Source organism: Agelaius phoeniceus, chromosome 12, assembly GCF_051311805.1.
Source record: "Agelaius phoeniceus isolate bAgePho1 chromosome 12, bAgePho1.hap1, whole genome shotgun sequence".
In the NCBI taxonomy this organism is placed as follows: domain Eukaryota; kingdom Metazoa; phylum Chordata; class Aves; order Passeriformes; family Icteridae; genus Agelaius; species Agelaius phoeniceus.
The window spans coordinates 6,885,001-6,890,623 of NC_135276.1; the positions used below are offsets into that span (position 1 = coordinate 6,885,001).

Consider the following 5,623-nt stretch of genomic DNA (forward strand, 5'->3'; position numbering starts at 1 on the left):
TTAAATTTAAAGAGCTCACACAGAAGGGAAAAAATGCCCATTTAGGTAACTGCTTTGCTGATAGTGATTTTTTTTTTTAGTAAATTCATTTGTCCAACAAAAAATGCCTATCTGAAAGCTCTGTAACCAGTTCCAAAAGGTGTAGCTCACAGGTCAAAGCCACAGTCTTCTGAGAGAAACAGCATTTGCAATATGAAGTAGAAAGCCTTATCTGTGCTGGCATCTATTTTCAGGTTGATGTCCAAAATTGGAATTTTTGGAACTCCTGTCCAAAACCCAGAGGAGCCCACCTACAGCCTGGGGCAGCACTGGGGAGGGATGTGGGGAGCTGGAGGCAGCCCTTGAGGATGTCAGGATGAATAAGGAGAAGTGATAGCAAGCACTGGATGAGACTTTTCTGGAAGGTTCTCATCTCAGTGGAATAAATGGAGTTATGGGCTACTTAAATTATATCTGTGCCTTCTTCTTTGTGGTTGTTCAGGAAAATTGATCTTTCTGGAGTAGGAAAAAGCTTGTCTGTGGGGGAAAGGGCTTTCTCAGAGGCTCATTTCAAGTGTAAGGAATGAACTTGCCAGAAGTTAACACAAATACTGCCTTAAATTCAGAGTGCATTTCTTTGATATAGGATAATAATGAGGGAATTCCACAACCTGTATATAAAAATGTTTTCCTAAAAATCTAACACAAATTTTGGAGACTGAACATATAACAAATATAACAAATATAATTCACTTGGCTCAGTGCCCTAATGGGAGGCTCAGATCAATGCACTGTTGAAACCTTGGTAGATTATAACAGATCCTAGTGAAGTCAGGGAATATATTTCCATACACTTCAGGGAGGCCAGATTTTAACCCCAGATACCCTGAGCCTTAAAATCTGAGCAGATTCCATAGATTTCAGTGCATGTTCAAGATGTAAGGATTTAGCTGAGCTGCACTTCAGGGCTGAAGAAAGCTGCCCTGGCACCCTGGCTGCTTTCTGGGTAGTCTACTTTGACTTGCTCACTTTTATTCTGTTATAAGCCCTCTACTTCTCAAGAACCACTAGACAAATTTTGATTTGAATTTTATGCCTGTGAATGGTGTGAACAGGTAGCTCTGCAGGGCAGACCCCTGCCCACCTCAATTCACCAAGGCATCCCACTGAAGTACAGAGCAGAGGCTGCTGCTCCTGCAGTATCTCTGCAGGGTTATCAGCATTCACAGATGCATTTGGCAGCATTTGGATGGCTTCATTTTATTGAGAAATGCCTGTAATCCAGCACTCTGTATAAATTAATGTGCTCTTGTTAGCCTGGCAGAGATGTACAGATGCCAGTCCTGCGGCAGCACTGTGGTACCTGCTGCAGGGACCAGGGCCACGCTGACCTGGTGGCTTTGGGCACTGTGGCCACAGACACCTCCAGGCTGGCTGCAGAGGTTGGCTGTGGCATCTTTAACTTGTGGGCTCCCTTCAGCCTTGGGCAAGCATCTGTTCAGCAGAGCCCCTGCAAGGGCTGTGCTCTGCAGGCTCCCAGGGTATGCAGACTTTATAGCATTTCTCCCAACAGCCTTTCAAAGCACTTGGAAGCTTGATGCAATTTCAAAGAGTACAGATTGACTTGCAGTATGGGATATAGTATTTTCACTTGCGCCTAAAAACGCTGTTGTGCGGCCAAAAATTCAATCGCCAAGAAATCACACATGGTTCACAACACAGCTCTTTGATAACATTAAAAGTATATGTAATATTTTGAAATCACTGGCCAATTATTTCTAATAGTTTCATGATAATTTATGTAGAGAATCTCTCTGTTGGATGTGTTCCTGCTTTGGTCTAAATGTATTTTTGAACACTCTGTCAAACATCCCCATTTGGCACCTATTTTGTTTCACTGAATTTCTTTAGTATGTCCAGATCTCTTGCCAATGTATTTGCAGAACATATTTTGACAGCTTTGTCACCAAATTTGTTACTTCTTGTGTTTGGAATGTGTACCAAAATTGCAGATATTAATGTGTGTGTGTTTCCTTTTGGTATAGACTCAAGTGGATAATACCTTTGTCTTTTGTGGAGATGAATATAAAAAAGTGAGTGATTTTTTTATTAATTTCAAAAGTTATTAAGATTTAAAATTTGAGAATATGTCATAGATGTCTTGGTTTGTTTTCATGTTTGCAGATAGAAGCATTCTGAGCAGAATACCCTTAAACTTTAAAGAGCTCTGATATTACATTTCTTATTTGAGCTTTTTAATTGAAATTGTATGTATGTGAAAGCAGTAGCTTCTCCCTCACTTTGCACACACATACATGTGTATATATGTATAATTTTATTTCAATATGCTTGGATTAACTGAACTATTGAATTTCAATCTGTTGTGTTCTTTCCATTAAATAGTCTTTCTATTGAGTTTGTTGGAGCTGAATGAAAATGGTGTATTTAAGGCTGATCATAATCTTTGCTATCATGTTTTTCTTAATATGGTTTTTCCAGATTAAAAGCAATGACAAGATAATGCCTGTTGAAATATAAAGGTCTTTGCTTTGTGGCTCTGCTGCTAGAGGGGGGTGGCTGAGCTGGCCCTCCTGGGACACCACATCACTTGTGTCTCACAGAATATTCTGGGCTGGAAGGGCCCCATGAGGATCATCCAGTCCAACTCTCAGGTAAGTGGCCCATACTAGAGAGATAATTCAAACCCACACTCTGGGTGTTCTCAGCGCTCTGCTCTAAGCAGCTGAGCTCCTCTGGGGGATGTTCCAGCCACACAGTCCCTGCTCTGGCTCATTTTCCATGGCCTGGCACAGCTGAGAGTCCTTTGCTGTCTCTGGGTGTGTGCAGACCAGGAGAGCACCACAAATCAGAATAAATCCATCCCGGTTTTTCTATTGTCCAGAGAAGCAGGCTGGAAAGATTTGATGAATTAAGTCACCTTTGGCTGTGGAGGCTAAATGTATGTGGAGGACCTACATTAAAATTCAGCTTCAATAGGGCCATAGCTCCTGATTATTCTTCCCCTGTTGTGGATAGTTTTGTTGTTGGAAATGCTTTTGGTCACCCTTGAAGATCTGGGTGACAGCACTTCCTGAAATGGCAGGGTCCCCCAGGAACACCAGAAAACCTCTGCCTGCCTCTAAGGGCTGCATTTTTGGGCCACTTCCTCAGTTCTTTAAAAGATGCTGTTCAGCTGGCACAGAGCTCTTTGATTTTTTGCCGCTGGCAGATTGGTTGTTTACTGTGCTGAGTAACACACATCAAATAGTAGATGAATCCTGAAACAGCTGGGTTTGCTGCTGATAGTACCTCTTCCTCCTATTTTTTGAAATGTGAGATTTGATTTTGAGATGTCAGGGGTTTTTCTGAATTGAGATGTATCACTTTTTACAAAGATTTGATCAAAATTTGTAAGTAGCGACAAAAGAAATATTGATCACTGGAATTATGTTATATAAAAATGCAATTTTGAATCTAAAAATAGCTCTAGAATAAAATCCAGATTATTTTTCAGTGCAGACAGTCATATTACACCCTTAGAAGTCTGTACCTTAATTTTAATTACCTCTGTAGATCTCTGTATTTCTCTTTTCTAATTCATTCATTCTATAAATAGAAATCAGATTTGAACCAGAAATTATTCTTTTTTAATTAGATTTTATCTAATGTTTTACAAAGAACATGATATGTAATAAGAATAGAAAACATTCCCAATACAGTTTAGGTTTTAATTCTGATCCTCTGGTCCTATACATTAATGTCTGATTTTTTTGAGCAATTTCTTCTGCTTATCTGGACAAATTGAGACACAGACTGCAATCAGGGCACAGACACAGTCAGGGTATCAGAGGCTCTTCATCAAAAAGAAATTGCATTAAGTTAAGATGACAAAAGTAGGATATCTACTCTGTGTCTGTACTAGTTATAGCATCTATGCTATATAGCATTTTTGGGTAAATTATTTGTCAAGTCTGAAGCCCAGCATCAGCAAGGGCAGCAATCCTGTGCCAGCTGCTAGCATTCTCCAGAGAAATAGGAGCAATAGGCCATTGAAAGAGTCTGATCAAAACATACTTTTCTTGCCATTAGAGAAGAGAATAACATAATAGCTGCTCTGCTAGGTTCAGAATACCAAAAAAATTCCTACAAAATAGTGGAGGCCAGGGCAAGATGTGGAATAAGTTTAAATTATAAAGAACAGACTGACCTGCCACTGATTCCATTTTCTTTTTGGTTGGAAATTTTTCATCACAGAATATATATTTTGCTTGTCAGGTTTACTATTGACTTTCTTTGTTTCACTGAAATTCTGAAGTTTTGCTACTTGTTGAACTTTTTTGACACAGTGATAACACAACATAAATCAAAACCCTAATCCACACAAAGTAAATCATCAGCTCTTCTGCATAATTTTGTTTGAGTGTGAGTAGAAGACTGGCTCTTCCAGACAACTTCTAACAGATTGCTAAATACGCAAATAATTTGCTTATTAGAGGTGATATTTATCAGAAAAATTCAGAAGAATGTATGCAGTGAAATATATTTATGGCCATATGAAAAATGAGGTGACCTGTTGGAGACAGCCTGTGGCTCCTGAGGAGCAACAAAATGCTTAGGAAGGTTCCACAAAACACATGAGATTATTGTGTATATATAAGAAGTAATAATGTCATCTGGTTTTTTTCTGTTTCCTGTTGATTGACTTTTATAGCTTGCAAGCATTATGCTGGATGGTAAATTGCAATAAATTTAATCAAGAATTATTTTATTCAGCCTACTAATGAGGAATAATAGCGTATGTATCAATTAGACATGTCAATTTGTGTGAAGAAATAGATTTACAAAGGGATAGTAGGTAAAAAAAATATCATTGGTATCAATTCACTTCATTATTTTTAATTTGCTGTGAATATTGAGTGCTTCCAACATAAAATCATTCCTCAATTAAAATAAAACAGCTGTACTCCTATCAGCTTTTCCTTGCTTGTTGTTGCTTACAGATTAGCAGTTGTCATTGGCTTCAGTCTCGTGTAATTTCATTAATTTGCGACCATAAATGGATAAAAAAAGAAAATAATAATAAAAATATTTGGCTTGGTGATGTACTAAGTATTTTATACAAATTGTTTGTTTCAGATTGCCCTGAAAGGGCAGAACTACTCCAGCAGCAAGATTTGGGGGATATCAGACTGTGACAAACCCCATCTGCTCTGTCCTCCAGCATCAGCAAAGCAACCTGGGAGCACTGAGTTCATCTGGCACTTTTTATTGCTCTGGAGTCCCTTTCTGTCTCCCAGATGACCTGTGGGAAACCCCAAAAATGTGATCCCCCACGTGTGCTCCAGTGCAAAGAGGAATCCTGGAGTGCACTGGTTTGTAGCTTGTTTTTGCTGCAGGATGGACGAGCCCCTCGCCTTCCTCTATTAGCAAGTCACTGCTCCTGTTTAGAGTTCCAGGATATCACCAAGCATGTTTGTGTCTTGGAGTGGCATTTGTAACTCTGTGGTTGTCCTTATTTCTCTTCAAATAGATCAAAAGGCTGACAGGAAGAGCACAAAGAGAAGCACAGGAGTTGCAGGAGCTACTTTTGCAAGCCCAGATGTGAAAGTGTGGTGAGCAATTTCTTCTGCTAACTTCTGTTTTA

The 5,623-nt window shown here is 39.2% G+C and overlaps 1 long non-coding RNA gene across 1 annotated transcript in view; it reads left to right on the forward strand.

Moving 5' to 3' along the window:
• The window catches only part of LOC143695079 (uncharacterized), a 19,654-nt gene extending 14,419 nt beyond the window's left edge, over nucleotides 1-5,235 (forward strand). Inside the window, exons 2-4 of the long non-coding RNA XR_013183988.1 lie at nucleotides 2,025-2,072; nucleotides 2,479-2,651; nucleotides 5,116-5,235. This is a non-coding gene — a long non-coding RNA (uncharacterized LOC143695079). The remainder of the gene's footprint in view (nucleotides 1-2,024; nucleotides 2,073-2,478; nucleotides 2,652-5,115) is intronic.
• Nucleotides 5,236-5,623: the final 388 nt, after the last annotated feature.